We start from the raw sequence: 21,932 nt of genomic DNA, 5'->3' as shown, positions 1-21,932 counted from the left end.
AGCCAGTACATGCTGTAGAGGCAAATCCCAGTGCCATTGACATTGGCCGCTCATTCTGCCTCAACTGTCAACCACATTCAGAGTTTCTTCCTTCCCATTCCAGTTGGAGTTGGTAAGCTACCATTAGCTCAGGAAAACTGTCTCAGTGGGTGAATCCATCATGGTCTTGACCTCCTTGCTCATACTCTCACTCCTTCCACTCTTCAACTTGACTTTAGGAGCTCAGTCCAGTGATGTGATGAAGGTCTCTGCCTCTGTTTCCATTTGTTGTTGGATAAAAGTTCTATGGTGATATTTAAGGTAATAACCAATCTGACCACAGGGCAAGGCCAGTTCAGGCACCCTCTCCTCTATTGCTTAGGGTCTCAGCTAGGGTCATCCCTGTAGGTTCTTGGGCATTTTTCTAGAGCTAGGTTTCTTGCCAACTCCATAATGGATCCCTCAGTCAAGATATTGTCTTTCCTTGCTCTCATATATGTCCTTCCTCCTATCCCATTCCTTAAGTTCTCCTCAACCACCCCTTGTCCCCTTCCTTCTACCCCCTGCACCCCTGCTTCCCCTGCTTCCAAATTTTTGTCTGATTCCAGTTTCCAAGTTAGTCTATATATGTTTTTCTTTGGTTTCACTGTATTACTTAGGTTCTCTAGGATCACAAGCTATAGGCTCATTGGCCTTTGTTTATGACTAGTATCCACTTATGAGTGAGTTGATACCATGTTGGTTTTTTGGGGTCTGGGTAACCTAACTCAGGATAATGTTTTCTAATTCCATTCATTTGCATGCAGATTTCAAGATGTCATTAATTTTTTACTGCTGAGTAGTACTCTAATGAGTAAATGTGCCACACTTTCTTCATCCATTCTTCAGTTGAGGGGCATCTAGGTTGTTTCCAGGTTCTGGCTATTACAAATAATGCTGCTATGAACATAGTTGAATAAATACTCTTATAGTATGATTGATTATCTTTTGGGTTTATTCCCAAGAGTGGAATGCTGGATCCTGGGGTAGATTGATTCCCAGTTTTTTGAGAAACCACCACACTGATTTCCAAAGTGGTTGCACATGTTTGCATTTCCACCAGCAATGGATGAGGGTTCCCCTTGCTCCACAACCTCTCCAGTATAAGCTATCATTAGCGTTTTTGATATTAGCAATTCTGACAGACGTAAGATGGTAGCTCAAAGTTGTTTTGATTTGCATCTCACTGATAGCTAAAAAAGAAGAAAATGTCCTTAAGTATCTTTTGGCCATTTGAAATTCTTCTATTGAGAATTCTCTGTTTAGTTCAGTACACCACTTTTTAATTGGGTTATTGAGAATTTTAATGTCTAATTTCGTGAGTTCTTTATATATTTTGGAGATCTGTCCTTTGTCTGAAAAGGGGTTGGTGAAGATGTTTTCCCATTCAGTAGGCTGCCTTATTATCTTATTGACTGTGTCCTTTGCTTTACAGAAGTCTCTCGGTTCCAGGGGGTCCAATTTATTTATTGATGCTCTTATTGTCTGTGCTACTGGGGTTATACATAGCAAGTGGTCTCCAGTGCCCATGTATTGCAGGCTACTTCCCACTTTCTCCAGGTTCAGTGTGGTCAGATGTATATTGAGGTCTTTAATCCATTTGGACTTGAGTTTTGTGGATGGTGACAGAAATGAATCCATTTTCATTCTTCTACAGGTTGACATCCAGTTATGCCAGCACCATTTGTTGAAGATGCTTTCTTTTTTTCCATGGTATCTCTTGTGCTTCTTTGTCGAAAATCAGGTGTTCATAGTTATGTGAATTAATATCTGGGTCTTCAGTTTGATTACATTGGTCAACGTCTCCACTTTTGTGCCAATACCAAGCTGTTTTCATTACTGTAGCTCTGTAATAGTGCTTAATATCAGCAATGGTAATGCCTCTGGCAGTTTCTTTACTTTACAGGATTGTTTTGGCTATCCTTGGTTTCTTGTTTTTCCATATGAAGTTGATTATTGTTCTCTAAAAATCTGTGATGAATTGTGTTGGGATTTTGATAGGGATTTCATTGAATCTACAGATTGCTTTTGGTAAGATTGCCATTTTTACTATGCTGATCCTTTCTATCCAAGAGCATTCTCATTTTCTGGTATCTTCTTCAATTTCTTTCTTCAAAGACATAAAGTTCTTGTCAAATACATCTTTCATGTCCTTTGGGACTGTTACCCACAGATAATTTACGTGATTTGTGGTTATTGTGCAAGATAATGTTACTCTGATTTCTCTCTCAGCTTCTTTCTCCTTTGCATATAGGTGGGCTACTGATATTTTTAATACTTATTTATTATGTATACAATATTCTGTCTGTGTGTATGCCTGCATGCCAGAAGAGGGCACCAGACCCCATTACAGATGGCTGTGAGCCACCATGTGGTTGCAGGGAATTGAACTCAGGACCTTTAGAAGAGCAGGCAATGCTCTTAACCTCTGAGCCATCTCTCAAGCCCCGGCTACTGATTTTTTTTTTAAGTTGATCTTGTATCCTGCCACATTACTGCAGCTATTTATCAGCTGCAGAGGGTTTCTGATATAGTTTTTGAGTCACTTATATACACTACCACATCATCTGCAAATAACGAAAGTTTAACTTCTTCCTTCCTAATTAGAATCTCCTTGATCTCCTTATGTTATGTTATTGCTAAAACTTCAAAAACTATGTTGAAGAGATATGGAGGGAGCAGACAGCCTTGTCTTGTTCCTGATTTAAGTGGAATCTCTTAGAGTTTCTCTCCATTTAATTTGATGTTAGCTGTCGGCTTGCTATATATTGCTTTTGTTATATTTAGATATGATCTTTATATCCTTAACCTTCCATAGGTTTATACATCTTATTGTTGGGTACAGACCTGCTGTTTTTTCCCACATAAATACTGGTATATCTATTGTTCGATTTTTAAATTGTTGTTTATGTATTATAAACATGTTTATACTGCCTGATTGGTACGTTTTGTTAGAGTACAGGAAACTATCAGAGGTAAATGAAGGTATTCTAGATTGTAAAGCAAAGAAGAAACATCAATCAGATTCTGATCTCAAAAATTTTTACAAGAGGAACATTTTGAGGAACACTTCAGTGCTATAGATCTAGGCCATAATATGCAGTATATATTGAGGTTGTAGAGGACACCAAAAAGAATAAATTTGGGTAGCTGCCTCATCAGCAGGAAATAGCTCACACATTAATCTATGTTTAGTGTAAATTAATGGCTGTAAACCTCTAATTCCCTTGATATACTTGTACCCATGAACCCCTCCTAAGGACCTACATTTGAAAGGTTTTAGCAATAAAACAGTCTAGCTGTTCTAAAGACAGAAGACAGGCCCATTCTAGCCACTGTTCTACTGAGGTAGGTAAAAGCCCAAACTTTGAAATAGAAATATGACTAATATATACCCAGGAAAAATGCACCCTGAAAAGTTACAGCCCCTCCCATGAAAATCTATACAAACCTAATCTTCCTCTCTGGTCTATATTGTTTCTTGTCTGAACATAACCACCTTCCTGATTTAATCCAACCCAAAAATCTCTGGTGTCAGTTTTTTTCTGTGAAGTGTGACATTTTGGTATCCTTTGGCACCCACCTGACAAGATTCTATTCCATCTGAGTGATAACAATTAATGAAACATTGCTGAATGAGGTAGCAATGGAAAACTCACCATTTGTGGGATATGATTCAGGCCTTTAATATTTTTGTTCAGAGTTTTAATTCTGGATGTGTACCAACTCTTTGATAAACTCTTCCACACACTGTATTCAGTGAGATGAGGTAACCATGACTTGGAAAAGAGTGTCAGTTGCTAAGTGATTGATCATGAATTTGATCAAAGCCTCATTTGGAAAATTGATTGACACCTATTCTGCCACTGAAGAATACTTATACAGTATACTTATACCTGAGACTAAAATCACAAAGGAAACACTACATTTCAATAACTCCTTGCTTCTTTGCACTTTTATATGAGCAGTAAGAATCTCATTGGCATTTGGAGGCAACAGTTAGGATCTCAAAGTCTGTCCAAATCTAATACATCTCCATATTCTAAAGCAACCCCGAGCACCTACATTTTCCACATTTAGCCTAATTTCATTTATACTAATGACATAAATTAGTTTGATAATACTATTATCATTTCTTCTACTCCATAGCTACTGACTATGAAACAGGAAACCACATATATGTGAAGGTGTTACTATAGCCTTATAATAGATTAAGGAACATTAAGATCTAGATCTTTTCTTCTATATTTCACATCCCCAGAATGAAGAAAGCACCAGTCGTATTCCTTTGTTTTATTCCATACCCTTAAATTTAAATAGTAACACGTTTGCTAATTCCTGTGTTTCAACCCTCTCAGAATTCTCATCAAGATCAAGCTATGTTTTCCAATAGTCTTATAAGTTGCTCTACACATGGTTGCCAGTAAAGGTCTTAGAAACTATCACAGGAAAATAGAAAACTCTGCTGACGAGAATAGATGACTTTCCGAACTACTCCAATGATTATAGCTTGTGTTAACCAGGGCTCTGATGAAATTTCTATCTGTAGCTGGCCTCCTCTTTATAACTGTGTTTGTCTGTCTTAATATTTGGAAAGTTATTTTAGTAAATGTGTTGTTCTACATTTACTAATTGCAAAAATCACTCTGAAATTTTTCCTTCTACTTTCCCTGTACAGATTCATCTCTAGGAGAAAAACACAGAATGCATAGTCTATCATTATTTTATGGGATTTCTTAAGTCAGATTTTTATATGTCATATGTAGACTTTAAGCTACCAATTATTCCACCTTGATTTTACCATATCTTAACAAAGAGTACTGACATGTTTTACCATATTATGACTGGAAAGTTTTATGAGTTTTGACTCTGATATTTCTACATGGGTTTTTATCCAACTTGAAAAAACTGCCACAGTAGTAAAAGTGAGTCAGGTATTTCAAGATGCATGTTGTTTAGGTTAGCCACAAAGAAATTAAAAGGTGGAAACAGATCTCTTCTTATTTCACTGGTTTAAACCCAAATTTTTGTCATAGCCAGAATCTGGAAACAACCTAGATGCCCCTCAACCAAATAATAGATAAGTAAAATGTAGTACATTTACACAGTGGAGTACTACACAGCAGAAAAAAATAATGACATCCTGAAATTTTCAGGCAAATGGATGCAGCTAGAAAACATCATGAGTGAGGTAACCCATATACCAAAATACAATTATCATATGTACTCACTCATAAGTGGTTTTGAAACATAAAGAAAACCAGCCTACAAATCATAATACCTGAGAACCCAGACAACAAGGAATAACCTAAGAGATACATACATGAATCTAATCTACATGGGAAGTAGAAAAAGACAAGATCTCTGGAGTCAATTGTGAGCATGGGGACTTTGGGGGAGGGTTGAAGGGGAGGGGAGAGGCCAAGAGGCAAGCATAGAAAAATGTTTACCTCAATAAAATCAATAAGAATAAAATAAAATGAAATATGAAAAAACACCAATTGATCACAACTCAAAAATCACTCCTTCAGCAAATCCTTATACTGAGAAAAAACACTCTTCTCTTTTATGACACATATCCACTGCCAGAACCAGATGCCAAATATCCACACCAAGCAACAAAGTTTCTAACACCAAGAAGTAATACTGGGACAATTTTTTTTTAGAATCATTGTTTGAAATGTAGTTAACCCATCATATTCATATTCACATATTTTACTGTATCCTGGTTACAGTTGATCCTATCTCATGTGATGTAACAAAATTATTGAATCCCCATGGGGGGCCTTTCCCTCCCTGACGGGTGGTTGGGGTTGAAATTAAAGAGTATATGAAGGGATCATAAGAAAAGTATGGAAAGTGATCTGTGATTTTTATATAAAATAAAAATATTATTTAAAATAAATGAAAATGAAATAAAATTTAGGATTTAACAAAAGAAATGTAATAAAAATACATAAGTAAAATAATCTACAAAAGAAACATGTGTAACTAGGCCTTGATGGTACGTGCCCTTAATCCCAGCACACAGGAAGCAGAAGCAGGCAGATCTCTATGAGTTTGAGGTCAGACTGATCTGTAATATCTAGTTCCAGGACAGGCTCTGGAAACTACAGTGAAACCCTGTATCAAAAAATAAATGAATAAAAGAAAAGTAAGAGAAAATAAAAGAAACATGTAGTTTGGGATGATAAAAAAATAAATGATGGAAAGTTGTTAGGAAGTCATAAAGTTACAAAAAATAAAGCTAGGAAGGAAGGACAAAGTCAACAAGTATAGCTAACAGAGTACTTATCTGTATTTACTAATAGATGGGTACACACATATATAAACATCAGGTGTTGGGAAAAGAATTATTAAAGAAAGGGGACAATAAAATAAAAGTAATGGGAAATGTATGTTTATGTAGTCATAGCTGTGGCATTTTATTGCAGTATTATTTTGTCTAAACAAAAAATTTTATTGAGTAACAAATATTTCTCTAACAGTAGAAATATTTCTTACTCAGTATCCTTGAGTTTCTTCTAGATGTTCATGAGGATGGAGTCCTCCTGCTCTTTCCACTAGAAATATAGGAAATTCCTCTGTCAGATTTCTGAACTCTGTTCACGCTCTCATAGTCATGTTTACCCTGTCATACAGGCAAGAATTTACCAGAGGGCAGAAAGCAAAGAGAGGTAAATGTGAAGTGTTCTAGATTTTGAAGCAAAGGGGAGACATCAGTCTTATTCTGATCTCAAAAGAAAACATTTTGAGGATGATTATAACCCCATGGGCAGAGACCAGAATAGAAGGAACATGTCATGTTTTCAGTGGACATCAAATAAAATAATATGGATAGCTGTCTCAGTAGAGGAAAATTCCTCAAATTTCAATCTCTGTCCACTCTGAGAAATGTCTTACAAACTGACTAACCCGAAGTATATGCTCAATGTCCTTTATTTATGGCTCGAACCCAGTTATGAGTGAGTACACACCATATTCCTCTTTTTGGGTCTGGATTACCTCACTTAGGATAGTGTTTTCTATTTCTATCCATTTGCATGCAAAATTCAAGATGTCATGGTTTTTTACCACTGAGTAGTATTCTAGTGTGTATATATTCCACACTTTCTTTATCCATTCTTTCATTGAGGGGCATCTAGGTTGTTTCCACGTTCTGGATATAACAAATAATGTTGCTATAAACATAGTTGAACACATAATTTTGTAGTATAATAGGAAATCTCTTGGGTATATTCCCAAGAGTGGTATTGCTGGGTCCAGGGGTAGGTTGATCCTGAATTTCCTGAAAAACTGAAACACTGATTTCCAAAGTGGTTGCACAAGATTGCATTCCCACCAGCAATGGGTGAGTGTTCCCCTTACACCACATCCTCTCCAGCAAAGGCTATCATTGGTGCTTTTGATTTTAGCCATTCTGACAGGTGTAAGATGGTATCACAAAGTTGTTTTGGTTGGCATTTCCCTGATTGCTAAGGAAGTTGAGCATGACCTTAAGTGTCTTTTGGCCATTTGAACTTCTTCTGTTGAGAATTCTCTGTTCAGATCAGTGCCCCATTTTTTAATTGGGTTAATTAGCATTTTAAAGTCTAGTTTCTTGAGTTCTCAATATATTTTGGAGATCAGAACTTTGTCTGTTGCGAGGCTGGTGAAGATGTTCTCCCAGTCAGTGGGTGGCCTTTTTGTCTTACTGACAGTGTCCTTTGCCTTACAGAGTCTTCTCAGTTTCAGGAGGTCCCATTTATTCAATGTTGTCCTTAATGTCTATGCTGCTGGGGTTATATGTAGGAAGTGGTCTCCTGTGCCCATATGTTGTAGAGTGTTTCACACTTTCTCTTCTGTCAGGTTCAGTGTGTTCAGACTGATATTGAGATCTTTAATCTATTTGGACTTGATTTTTGTGCATGGCGATAGATATGGATTTATTTTCAATCTTCCACAGGTTGACAACCAGTTTTGCCAGCACCATTTGTTGAAGATGCTTTCTTTCTTCCATTGAATACTTTTAGCTCCTTTATCAAAAATCAGTTGTTCATAGGTTTGTGGGTTAAAATCCAGGTCTTCTACTCAATTCCATTGATCGACTTCTGTTTTTATGCCAATACTAAACTGTTTTCAATACTGTAGCTCTGTAATAGAGTTTGAAGCCAGGGATGGTAATGCCTCCAGAAGATCCTTTATTGTATAAGATTGTTTTGACTATCCTGGATTTTTTGTTTTTCCGTATAAAGTTGAATATTGTCCTCTCAAGGTCTGTGAAGAATTTTGTTGGGATTTTAATGGGGATTGCGATGAATTTATAGATTGCCTTTGGTCGAATTGCCATTTTACTATGTTGATCCTACCCATCCAAGAGCATGGGAGATCCTTCCATTTTCTGGTATCCTCTTCAATTTCTTTCTTCAATGCTTTAAAGTTCTTGTCAAATAGATCTTTCACTTCCTGGGTTAGAGTTACCCTAAGATACTTTATGCTATTTGTGGCTAACATAAAAGGTGAAGTTTCTCTGAATTTTCTCTCCACTTCTCTATCCTTTGTGTATAGGAGGGCTACTGAATTTTGGAGTTGATCTTGTAACTTGCCTCATCACTGAAGTTATTTATCAACTGTAGGAGTTCTCTAGTAGAGTTTTGGGAATCACTAATGTACACTATCATATCATCTGTAAATAACAAATTTTGACTTCTTCCTTTCCAATTTGAATCCCCTTGATCTCCTTATGTTGTCCTATTGCTATTGCTAGAACTTCAAGCACTATGTTGAAGAGGTATGGTGAGAGTGGACAGCCTTGTCTTGTTCCTGATTTTAGTGGGATGGCTTTGAATTTCTCTCCATTTAATTTGATGTTAGCTGTTGGCTTGCTATATATTACCTTTATTATATTTAGGTACAACCCTTGTATCCCTAACCTCTGCAAAACCTTTATCATAAAGTGGTGTTGAATTTTGTCAAATGCTTTTTCCACATCTTATGAAATGATCATATGGTTTTTTTCTTTCAGTTTATTCATGTGATGGATTACATTGATAGATTTTTGTATGTTGAACCAGCCCTGCATCTCTGGGAGAAGCAAAATAAGAAGGTGAACCTGAAGAAAAACATGCAGTTATTCTCCTGGATAATGGAAGGTGACAGATTGCCAGTCAAATAATGGGAGTTTGGGGGTGGGGGTGGGGTTTGGGTAATGAGAGATGGGGAGAGATAAGTAAGAATGGGAGGATGTGGAGAACTTGGGGGAATGGGATGGTTGGAATGGAGGAAGGGTGGATATGGGAGCAGGGAAGTATATATCTTAATTAAGGGAGCCATTTTAGGGTTGGCAAGAGACTTGACTCTAGAGGGGTTCCCAGGTGTCCAAGGAGATGTCCCCACCTAGTTCCTTAAACAACTGAGGAGGGAACCTGAAATGGCCCTATCCTATAGCCATACTGATTAATATCTTGACTATCACCATAGAAACTTCATCTGGCGATGGATGGAGATAGAGACAGAGACCCACATTGGAGCACTGAACTGAGCTCCCAAGGTCCAAATGAGTAGCAGAAGGAGGGAGAACATGAGCAGTGAAGTCAGGACCATGAGGGGTGCACCCACCCACTGAGACGGTGGGGCTGATCTAATGGGAGTTTACCAAGGCCAGCTGGACTGGAACTGATGGACCATGTGATCAAACCAGACTCTCTGAACATGGCAGTCAATGAGGACTGACTAAGAAGCCAAGGAAAATGGCACTGGGTTTTGATCCTACAGCATGTACTGGCTTTGTGTGAGACTAGTCTGTTTGGATGCTCACCTTCCTAGACCTGGATAGAGGGGGAAGTCCTTGAACTTCCCACAGGGCAGGGAACCCTGACTGCTCTTTGGACTGGAGAGGGAGGGGGAGGGGGAAAGGGGATGGAAATGGGAGGAGGTGGAAATTTTTAATAAAATTTTTAATAAATTAAAAAAGTAATTATTTGCTAAAATACTGGTCCAGGAAGTAGAATCTAAATTGCATAAATATAAATATTTGATATTTTCATTTCATTGAAAATTTTATAACAATATATATATATATATAGATACAATTTTTGCTGTTGTACAATGACTGTGTCTCAGTTTCTTACTTTTTATCTTGTGATCGGGAAAGTTTTCCTATTTGAACAAGAAGGGTTAAAAGATTAGTGAAGATTGATCTTTTACAGACTGTAAGATGATGACTCACAACCATGGTAAAATAAAGCTTCCATCTCATTCTCTATGGAAAAGAAAAAACTGACGAACCCTGAGAAAGACTCTGGTCCAGGGTCATTCTCTAAAAAAATTCAACTGCCACTTCATACCCAGGTTAACACTCTAACTGTTACATAAGAAGAAATTAGCCTCCATCGTAGCCCCTATCTTTTGTATAAATAGTTTAAGCTCTGTACTAAAAACCCAACCAATGAATATTATGAAAAACTCTTGTAAACAGCAGAATGTTGGGTCATAATTTCGTTTCCCATCCTCTTAACCTGTGCCTTTTTATTCGTGAATGGAGTCCTTTGAAACAGCCATGCATCTCTGGGATGAAGGTAATTAATCAGAATGGATAATTTTTTTGATGTTTTCTTGGATTCGGTTTGCCAATATTTTATTGAGAATTTTTGCATCGAAGTTCATGAGGGAGATTGGTCTGCAATTCTCTTTTTTTGGTTGAGTCTTTAAATGGTATGGTAACAGGGTAACTATAGCTTCATAAAAAGAGTTTGGCAATGACTCATCTGTTTCTATTATGTGAAACACATTAAGGAGTATAGGTATCAGCTCTTTTTGGAAGTTCTGGTCAAATTGTGCATTAAAACCGTCTGGTTCTGGGATTTTTTTGTGGTTGGGAGGTTTTTGATGACAGGTTCTATTTCCTCATGACTTACAGGTCTATTTAAATTGTTCTCCTGGTCTTGGATTTAATTTTGGTACATGGTACTTATGTAAAAAAATGTCCATTTCTTTTACATTTTCCAATTTTGTGGCATACAGGCTTTTGTAGTAAGACCTAATGATTCTCTGAATTTCCTCAGTGTCTGCTGTTATGTCCCCCTTCTCATTTCTGATCTTGTTAATTTGCGTGTTCTCTCTGTGCCTTTTGATCAGTTTCAATAGGGGTTTGTCAATCTTGTTGATTTTCTCAAAGAACCAGCTCTTTGTTTCATTAATTTTTTTGTTTTCTGTGTTTCTATTTGTTGATTTCAGCCCTAAGTTGGTTTATTTCCAGTCTTCTAGTGAACCTGTGTGAGTCTGCTTCTTTTTTTTCTAGAGCTTTCAGATATGCTGTTAAATTTTTAATGTGAGTTTTCTCCTTTTTTATGTGGGCACTTAGTGCTATGAACTTTTCTCTTAGCACTGCTTTCATAGTGTCCCATAGGTTTTGGTATATTGTGTCTTTATTTTCATTGAATTCAAGTAAGACATTAATTTCTTTCTTTATTTCTTCCCTGACCCAAATAAGTGAAACAAACAGTTCAAGACTTGAAGACTGAAATAGAGGGAATAAAGAAAACAGAAACTGAGGGAATTCTGGATATGGCAAATCAGAGTAAATGAAAAGGAAGTACAGAGACAAGTATAACCAACAGAATACAAGAGATAGAAAGAATCTCAGACAATGAAGATACTATAAAGAAAATAGACTCATTGGTCGAAGAAAACATTAAATCCAACAAATTATTAATGCAAAACATCCAGGAAACCTAGGACACCATGAAAAGACCAAAACTAAGAATAACAGGGGTAGATGAAGGAGAAAAACTTCAGCTCAAAGGCACAGAAAATATATTAAACATCCTTTTGTCCGCGGGTCCTTGGGCTACCAGGCGTCCCTGTTTCAGTGCTGAGGAGTTCCATCTGGACAGATGAGTGTGTGCTATCTCGTGGCGGCCTGTCAGGGAAGAGAGCATAACCCCCCTCCCCCAGCCCCTGCTGCAGGGGTGTCTTTGGGCTACCAGGCGTCCCTGTTTCAGTGCTGAGGAGTTCCATCTGGATGGGTGAATGTGTGCTATCCCAGGGCAGCTGGGCCCGGAAGAGAGCACAACCCCCCTCACCCAGCTACTGCTGCAGGGATGTCTTTCTTACACACGACCCAGCCCCCCTCAAGCCTGCCCTTTTGTCTCCAAGGTCCTTGGCTCAGGAAATTTTTCCCGCTCCTGCACTAAGGCTACCCACCCAGAGGGGTGAGTGCCTGCGTACCGGGCAGGCCTGAAGGTCCCCAAAGGGAGTGCGGGCACCTTCAGCTTGTGCTGCAGGGTCTCCTGTGTTATACTCGACCCCACACTGCCCCCCACATTAGGGCTTTTGTCCTCAGTGCCTTTGGACACTGAGGCATCCCTGTTTCAGTGCTGAGGAGTTTTATCCTGACGGGCTATCCACCCAGAGGGGGATACCAGGCATCCAAGTATCAGTGCTGAGGAGATCCATGCAGACAGGAACGGTTCCTGCTTCAACACTGAGGAGATCCACCCAGAGAGTCAGTCACAGCAAAGACTGGACCAAGACACCAGGCCTCTCCTGGATCCATTTGAAGGAAAAGATGGGCAGTCGCCAAAGCAAGAATTCCTCCAACAACCTGGAAGGCAACATGACATCACCAGAATCCAGGGATTCCCAAAACAAGAAGAACTGAACACCCTACTCAAGAAGAAATAGAAAAAAATCGACTTTAAACTGAACTATATGAAAATAATAGAGGACCTTAAACAGGAGGTGAAAAACTGCCATAAAGAAATAGAGATAACAAACAAAAAGGTAGAGGTAATGAATAAATCTCTCAAAGATACCCAAGAAAAACAAAAGAAACAAGAAAAAACAATCAAACAGGTAAGGGAAATGGTTCAAGACTTGAAGAATGAAATGGAGGTAATGAAGAAAACAATAACCGAGAAAAGGCTGGAGATGGAAAATCTGGAAACGAACAGGAACTACAGAGACATGTATTACCAACAGAATCCAAGAGACAGAAGAATCTCAGACACTGAAGATACCATAGAGAAAATAAAAGAACTGATTAAAGAAAACAGAACATCCTACAAATTATCATAATAAAACATTCAGGAAATCTGGGACACAATAAAAAGACCAAACCTAATAATAATAGGGGTAGAAGAAAGAGAAGTACAGCTCAATGGTCCAGAAAATATATATAATAAAATTATAGAAGAAAACTTTCCCAACCTAAAGAAAGATATACCTATGAAGGTTCAAGAAGCATACAGAACACCAAATAGGCTGGATCAAAAAAAAAATCCCATCTCCTCGCCATATAATAATCAAAACACAAAACATACAGAATAAAGAAAGAATATTAAGAGCTGCAAAAGAAAAAGGCCAAGTCACTTATAAAGGTAAACCTATCAGACTTACACCTGACTTCTCTATGGAAACCATGAAAGCCAGAAGGTCCTGGATAGATGTACTGCAGAAACTAAGAGACCATGGATGCCAGCTCAGACTACTATACCCAGCCAAGCTTTCGTTCACTATAAATAGAGAAAACAAAAATTTCCAGGATAAGAACAAATTTAAACTATACGCAGCCACAAATCCAGCCTTACAGAAAGTAATAGAAGGAAAATTACAACCCAAGGAGTCCAACAATGACCACAATAACTCAGACATCTAATGACCCTTCACCAGCAAAACTCAAAGAGGGGAAACACACAAACTCTACTACCAAAAAAAAATGACCGGAGTTAACAACCACTGGTCATTAATATCACTTAATATCAATAGACTCAACTCACCTATAAAAAGGCACAGGCTAAGAGACTGGAAGAACAAAAAACCCAGGATAGCCAAAACAATCTTATACAATAAAGGATCTTCTGGAGGCATTACCATCCCTGGCTTCAAACTCTATTACAGAGCTACAGTATTGAAAACAGCTTGGTACTGGCATAAAAACAGAGAAGTCGACCAATGGAATCGTATAGAAGACCCGGATTTTATCCCACAAACCTATGAACACCTCATTTTCGATAAAGGAGCTAAAAGTATACAATGGAAGAAAGAAAGCATCTTCAACAAATGGTGCTGGCAAAACTGGATGTCAATCTGTGGAAGAATGAAAATGGATCCATATCTATCACCATGCACAAAACTCAAGTCCAAGTGGATTAAAGACCTCAATATCAGTCTGAACACACTGAACCTGATAGAAGAGAAAGTGGGAAGTACTCTACAACACGTGGGCACAGAAGACCACTTCATACATATAACCCCAGCAGCACAGACATTAAGGACAACATTGAATAAATGGGACCTCCTGAGACTGAGAAGCTTCTGTAAAGCAAAGGACACTGTCACTAAGACAGAAAGGCAACCCACTGACTGGGAGAACATCTTCACCAACCCCGCAGCTGACAAAGTTCTGATCTCCAAAATATATAAAGAACTCAAGAAACTAGACCGTAAAAGGCTAATCATCCCAATTATAAAATGGGGCACTGAGCTGAACAGAGAACTCTAAACTGAAAAAGTTCAAATGGCCAAAAGACACTTAAGGTCATGCTCAACTTCCTTAGCGATCAGGGAAATGCAAATCAAGACAACTTTGAGATACCATCTTACACCTGTCAGAATGGCTAAAATAAAAAACACCAATGATAGCCTTTGCTGGAGAGGTTGTGGAGAAAGGGGTACACTCTTCCATTACTTTTGGGAATGCAATCTTGTGCAACCACTTTGGAAATCAGTGTTTCAGTTTTTCAGGAAATTGGGGATCAACCTCCCCCTGGACCCACCAATACCACTCCTGGGAATATACCCAAGAGATGCCCTTATACGAGAAGAGCATTTGTTCAGCTATGTTCATAGCAGTATTATTTGTAATAGCCAGAACCTGGAAACAACCTAGATGCCCTTCAATGGAAGAATGGATGAAGAAAGTGTGGAATATATACACATTAGAGTACTATGCTGCGGTAAAAAACAATGACTTCTCAAATTTTGCATGCAAATGGATGGAAATAGAAAACACTATCCTGAGTGAGGTAACACAGACCCAAAAAGATGAACATGGGATGTACTCACTCATAATTGGTTTCTAGCCATAAATAAGGGTCATGGAGTCTACAATTGGTGAACCTAAAGAAGCTAAGTAAGAAGGTGAACCCAAGGAAAAACACATAGTTATCCTCTTGGCTATGGGAAGTAGACAAAATTGTCGGGGAGAAAATTGGGATCTTGGGGGTGGGTGGGATGGGGGTAAGGGGAGATGAGGAGAGAAAAGGGACAAGGGGAGGATGGGGGGGAACTTGGGGAAAAAGGAGGAATGGGATAAAGGAAGGTTGGACAGGGGAGCACGGAAGCACAATTCTTAGTTAAGGGAGCCACCTTAGGGTTGGCAAGAGACTTGAACCTAGAGTGGCTCCCAGGTGCCCAAGGCGATGTCCTCAGTTAGTTCCTTGGGCAGCTGAGGATAGGGAACCTGAAACGACCCTATCCTATAGCAATACTGACACATATCTTGCCTATCACCATAGAACCTTCATCTGGTGATGGATGGAGATAGAGACAGAGACCCACACTGGAGCACTGGAGTGAGCTCCCAAGGTCCCAATGAGGAGCAGAAGGAGGGAGAACATGAGCAAAGAAGTCAGGACCACTAGGGGTGCACCCACCTACTGAGACAGTGGGGCTGATCTATTGGGAGCTCACCAAGGCCAGCTGGACTGTGACTGAAAAAGCATGGAATAAAACCGGACTCTCTGAACATGGCGAACAATGAGGGCTGATGAGAAGCCAAGGACAATGGCAAGGGGTTTTGATCATACGTAATGTGCTGGCTTTGTGGGAGCCTAGCCAGTTTGGATGTTCACCTTCCTAGATATGGACGGAGGTGGGAGGACCTTGGACTTACCACAGGGCTCTTTGGACTGGAAAAGTTAAGTAAACAAACAGAGTCTACAGAAACAAGCATAACCAACAGAATACATGAGTTAGAAGAAAGAATCCCAGATTCTGAAGATACCATAGAGAAAATAAACACACTGATCAAAGAAAACAGCAAGTCCAACAAACTCTCATCACAAAACATTCAGGAAATATGGGACACAATAAAAAGACCAAACCTAAGAATAATTGGAGTAGAAGAAGGAGAAGAAGTGCAGCTTAATGGTCCGGAAATTATATTTAATAAAATTATAGAAGAAAACTTTCCCAACCTAAAGAAAGATATACCTATGAAGGTTCAAGAAGCATACAGAACACCGAATAGGCTGGATCAAAAAAAAACAAAAAACATCTCCTCGCCATATAATAATCAAAACACAAAGCATACAGAATAGGAAAGAATTTTAAGAGCTGCAAAGGAAAAAGGCCAAGTCACTTATAAAGGTAAACCTATCAGACTTACACCTGACTTCTCCATGGAAACCATGAAAGCCAGAAGGTCCTGGATAGATGTACTGCAGAAACTAAGAGACCATGGATGCAAGCCCAGACTACTATACCCAGCCAAGCTTTCGTTCACTATAAATGGAGAAAATAAAATTTTCCAGGATAAGAACAAATTTAAACAATACGCAGCCACAAATCCAGCCTTACAGAAAGTAATAGAAGGAAAATCACAACCCAAGGAGTCCAACAATGACCACAATAACTCAGACATCTAGAGACCCTTCACCAGAACAACTCAAAGAAGGGAAACACACAAACTCTACTACTAAAAAAGTGACCGGAGTTAACAACCACTGGTCATTAATATCACTTAATGTCAATGGACTTAACTCACCTATAAAAAGGCACAGGCTAAGAGATTGGATAAGAAAACAGGATCCAACATTCTGCAGTTTACAAAAAACACACCTCAACCACAAAGACAGGCACCTACTCAGAGTAAAGGGCTGGGAAAAGGCTTATCAAGCACATGGACCTAAGAAACAAGCAGGTGTGGCCATACTAATCTCTAACAAAGTTGACTTCAAACTTAAATCAATCAGAAGAGATGGAGAGGGGCATTTTATACTCATAACAGGAACAGTTCATCAGGATGAAGTCTCAATCCTGAACATCTATGCCCCTAATATAAAAGCACCCACGTACATAAAAGAAACATTGCTAAAACTCAAGGCAGCCATCAAACCGCACACACTAATAGTAGGAGACTTCAACACTCCTCTCTCATCAATGGACAGGTCAATCAGACAGAAACCTAACAGAAAAATAAGAGAATTAATGGAGGTAATGAAGCAAATGGACTTAACAGACATCTATAGAACATTCCACCCAAAGAGGAAAGAATATACCTTCTTCTCTGCAGCTCATGGAACCTTCTCGAAAATTGACCACATAGTTGGTAACAAAGCAAACATCCACAGTTACAAAAAAATATTAGTAACCACCTGTGCCTTATCAGATCACCATGGATTAAAGTTAGAATTCAACAACAATGCTACCCTCAGAAAGCCTATAAATTCATGGAAACTGAACAGTCAACTACTGAACCATACCTGGATTAAGGAAGAAATAAAGAAAGAAATTAAAGTCTTCCTGGAATTCAAGGAAAATAAAGAAACAACATACTCCAACCTATGGGCCACTATGAAAGCAGTCCTAAGAGGAAAGTTCATAGCACTAAGTGCCCACTTAAAGAAAACAGAGAAAGCACACATTGTAGATTTAACAGCCCACCTGAAAGCTCTAGAAAAAAAGAAGCAGACTCACCTAGGAGGAGTAGAAGACTGGAAATAACCAAACTGAGGGCTGAAATCAACAAAATAGAAACACAGAAAACAATACAAAGAATCAATGAAACAAAAAGCTTGTTCCTGGAGAAAACCAACAAGATTTTTAACAGATTTTGATTTTCAAATTCAACAGTATGAATTCTTTCCAATAATTTCTCAGCACCCTTTGACAAGGATTGAATTTTGTCTCTAAAATTAATGTTAATTTAGAGCAATTAAATCTATTATGTACATAGAGTTTTTTGATGGTCAGAATATCCAGGCCAGAGCTCATGAGCAAGGAACACAAACCGAAAGCTGCGCAAGTCACCACATTGCAGGGAAACCAGCAGGGGTGGGGAAGCATGTGCAATCCCAGGAAATTGCCAAGCCACTAAGGTTTTTTTTTTCCCCTAAAACCTCTTAGTAGGTGAAATCAAGCCAGGCGGGTAGTTTGTGAGACCTTCTGGGTCACAGACCTTTTGGGGCTATCCTGGTAGGTGTGGAGTTGGGATTCATGTGGGCAACAGATGGACACTATAATGTAACCCACACTAATTCAGAATTGAGTATAATAAAGGGTTCTTTATTCAGGGGCAGATGCACAGATTACAGCCCTCTGCACAAATGGGGAACAGGAACTGAATCCAGCAGCCGAGAGTGTGCAAACTTTATGGCTGCATTTATAGTATAAGAGACCATGCCCAAGTGGGCTGAAATCTTAAAGGCTGTTTGGCGGAAGAGGTTCCCACAGCATAGCATGTTGGGATTGGAAAGATGACTCAGCAGTTAGGAACTGCTCTTCTAAAAGACTCATGTTTAATTTCCAACACCCATAAGGTAGCTCACAAAGGTCTGTAACTCCAGTTCCAGGGCCTGGAACACCCTCTTCTGGTTTCTGTGGGTAGTAGGCTTGCATGTGGTGCACAGACATACATAAAAGGTAAACACTACCCATACACATAAAAGAATATCAAAGTGCAAAGCTGAACAGACTTAACAACTTACATATCTCAAATCAAGGAACTTGTGCTCTGGAAAGAAACATTTTCAGGTGCCAAGCAAAGAGGATGAGTCATAACTAAAACATGCTACAGGGAAGAAGATGAACAGAGGAAGCCACAAGGACATGGGAAGTTTTTTGATATTTCTTCCAAGTGTCTAAGTGTTAGAAATGAGGAGAAGGGATAGCAACAGATGTCTAAGACTGGCCTTGAACTGCAAGGTCAGAATAGTAGATTTGGATGCAGGAGAATGAAAGGTGAGATAGGAAAGCATTGAAGGTTGTGAAATTCCTAAAGGAGCTACCCTGGACAAAGAGGGTAAGAGGCTACTGTAGACTGATAATAGAAATCCCTCCTTTATGCTTGGGCAGTCCCGCTAAGGAACAAATTTATAACCATCCTTTTTTGGCTGATTAATCATGAACAAATTATTTTTGTCTGTTTTTGCAAATTGAAGCTAGGTTCCCATGCATGCTAGGAAAGAACTCTACTAAGCTAGCCCAAGGAGGCCTTAATTTTGTAATTCTTCTCAGCCTGCAGAGTAACTTGGATTACAAGCATCTATCATAAAGCATGGACAAAACAAAAACAAAAACTATTTTTGAACGGAAGGCCTCTTAAAGATTTCTATCGTTATGGTAAAATGCCATGATCAAAAGTACGTTGGAAAAGGTTTATTTTTATTTTCAGTTGTTTATCATCCAGGGAAGTCAGAGCAGGAACTGAAGGAGAACCAGGGAGAGGTGCTGCTTATTAGTTTCCTCAGATTGCTTTCTTAGAGAACTCAGGACAACCTGCCCAAGGGTGGCATCATCCCGCATTGGGCTGGACCCTCCCACATCATCAAATAGAAAAATGTCCTATAGACTTGCCTACAGACCACCTGGTGGCAGCTCAACTTGAGATTCCTCTTCCCAGATAATTCTAGCTTGACTCAAGTTGACCAAAACAAAACACACACAAAATCCAAACCAAAAACAAAACACCAAACAACCAGGTCTGATAATGTAAGCAGCAGATGGTTAGAAAAGTTAAGAGTGTAGTTGAGTGTAAATAACAGTGTATATGTTTCTTCTAAGATAGTCGGAAATGCCTGTCCCATTATAGGATTGACAACAAGTGGCTACATGGAAAGCATCAAACTTGTGGTTGAAGACGAAAATTTAAGTCATGGAAGTGTGGGCCAGATGCATTCTCACCTGGAAGCCTTTGTTACCCAGAGTATCAGGCAAGCTAGACAACCAGGCTTGACAAGAATGAAATAAAGTGAAAGGCTGCTTCTGAGGTCCTAAGATGAGCCAGGTGCTCAGACAAAAATTTACACCAGACAAGGTACTTAATGCTCAGCAGACATCATATTCAGCAGAAAACCTATGTCCTTCTGCTGTAACCACCCAAAGAACCCCATGTTTCTAGCTTCATGTGCCGAGTAAGGTGAGAGAGAAAGGTGTGGTATTTAAGCCAGATTGCAAGAGATTGGTAGAATGGGTAGGTCTAAACAGATCAGAAAGGCTGCTCAGAAAGTAGTAGTATAAAGGACAATGTCATGAATTAAAAAAAGAGTTGTTGTAGGTATACTAATGCACTTAAGATGTTAATATCTCATTGAATACACTCAACATACATGTTGTTCAATTGGTTTTTAACCACCAGGAAACCATTCATGTTAGCACACATTAATTATCACCACTGATTTTTAGTTAGGCCAAAGAATTATGACAAATATGATTGAATGGCCATACTGTTGACCTACAAAGACAAAATACACAGCAGCCCGCACCTAGCTAAATCACAAGAATCTTGCCTACCATGCCAATTAGGGATGTGTTTGGCACCTGTATACATAAGGAACACTATGCTGTGGGTCCAGCCACTTGCCGCTCCACCAAGGGCTGGGCTTACAGGTGCTTGCTACTGTGTTTGTTTTAGGATTTTTTTTGGTGGATGATACTGCTGGTATTTGAACACAGCACTATGCTCATACCCTTTCCCTTGGACTACATGCCTATCACTGGTATTTTTATTTTTATACAAGCTATAATATAGGAAATAAAGACATTTTTCTTTCATCTGAAGAGAAATTATTTATTCGTTAAAGTCAAGCAAGAGGATCTGTTGACAAGTGGTAAGCATCAAGCACAATTGTGCATTTTTTTCCAGGGCAGAGTTCAGGGTAAAGCCACAAAAACCGACCACAAGCAAGATCAGTGTGTATACAGAGAGTTCCACAACTGTACCCACGCCTATGCATGCCAAGGACAAACCATTAGCACCAGATTGTTTCTTATGCAATAGTATCAATAGTCACAGACATATGTACATGAACTCTCTGGAAATCTTAGATCCCTGCTAATCAGACATGGAACAGGCAAGCAGGGAATGGACAAGAATGTCATAATTGCTATATATTTTAGTACAAGGCATGCTAGAGCACTACATATTGTTTTCCATAACAGACAATCTTCGAACAACACGAAAAGCCAGGTTACAGACAAACAAAATTCCACTATTCACAGTTTACACACATATCAAATTTTCACAACACTGTATTTGGGGATAAAGAACCACAGGTAAATAGCCTGGTGTAAATTAAAAGCAAAACAGTCTGCAATTCCTTGAAAAGTGTGTGGACAGTCAGCATTACATTTTCTGACATGACCCACATTCACAGCAAGGACTGACCAAGTGGAAAGAGGACGCTGCAGTGACAAATCAGGGACTTCAAAAGGTAGAAGTAGCTTTGTTTAATAGGATTCAATACGTTTGCAAAGGTTTTCTTCCAGCCGATTGTCAACAAGGCCATCTGTGCTCTGCAGTACAGAAGCTTGCCTACCTCGACTCAATTGTACAGTGTCAACCTCTGTTCCTCTGGCTCAGGAAGCATGGATTCTGGTCCTTTAAGACAACTGTGTATGGGAGTGTGAGCTCATGCATATACACATGGATCTAAGTGTGCATGTGTATTCTGGAAAGGGTGTGGTTATTGGCAAAAGGGAAATCTTTGCATCTGCTGCAATCTCGAGGGAAAACAAGAATTAAATAATTCCTTTATAGAACAAAGATTAGTGATGCCTAAACATCAAGTCACTAGAGGGACTTGCTCATCTTTCACCATGCATTTAGTTACATAAACATCTCTGGAACTACACCAAACCTACACACATTTAACACAAGTTATACACGCCATTAGTGCCTGAACATTTTTCATGTGTTTATCTGCCATACACAC

Source organism: Microtus oregoni, unplaced genomic scaffold (assembly GCF_018167655.1).
Source record: "Microtus oregoni isolate MIOR12 unplaced genomic scaffold, Mior012 000099F_ref0000060, whole genome shotgun sequence".
Lineage (NCBI taxonomy): Eukaryota > Metazoa > Chordata > Mammalia > Rodentia > Cricetidae > Microtus > Microtus oregoni.
This window is presented reverse-complemented; position numbering follows the sequence as displayed.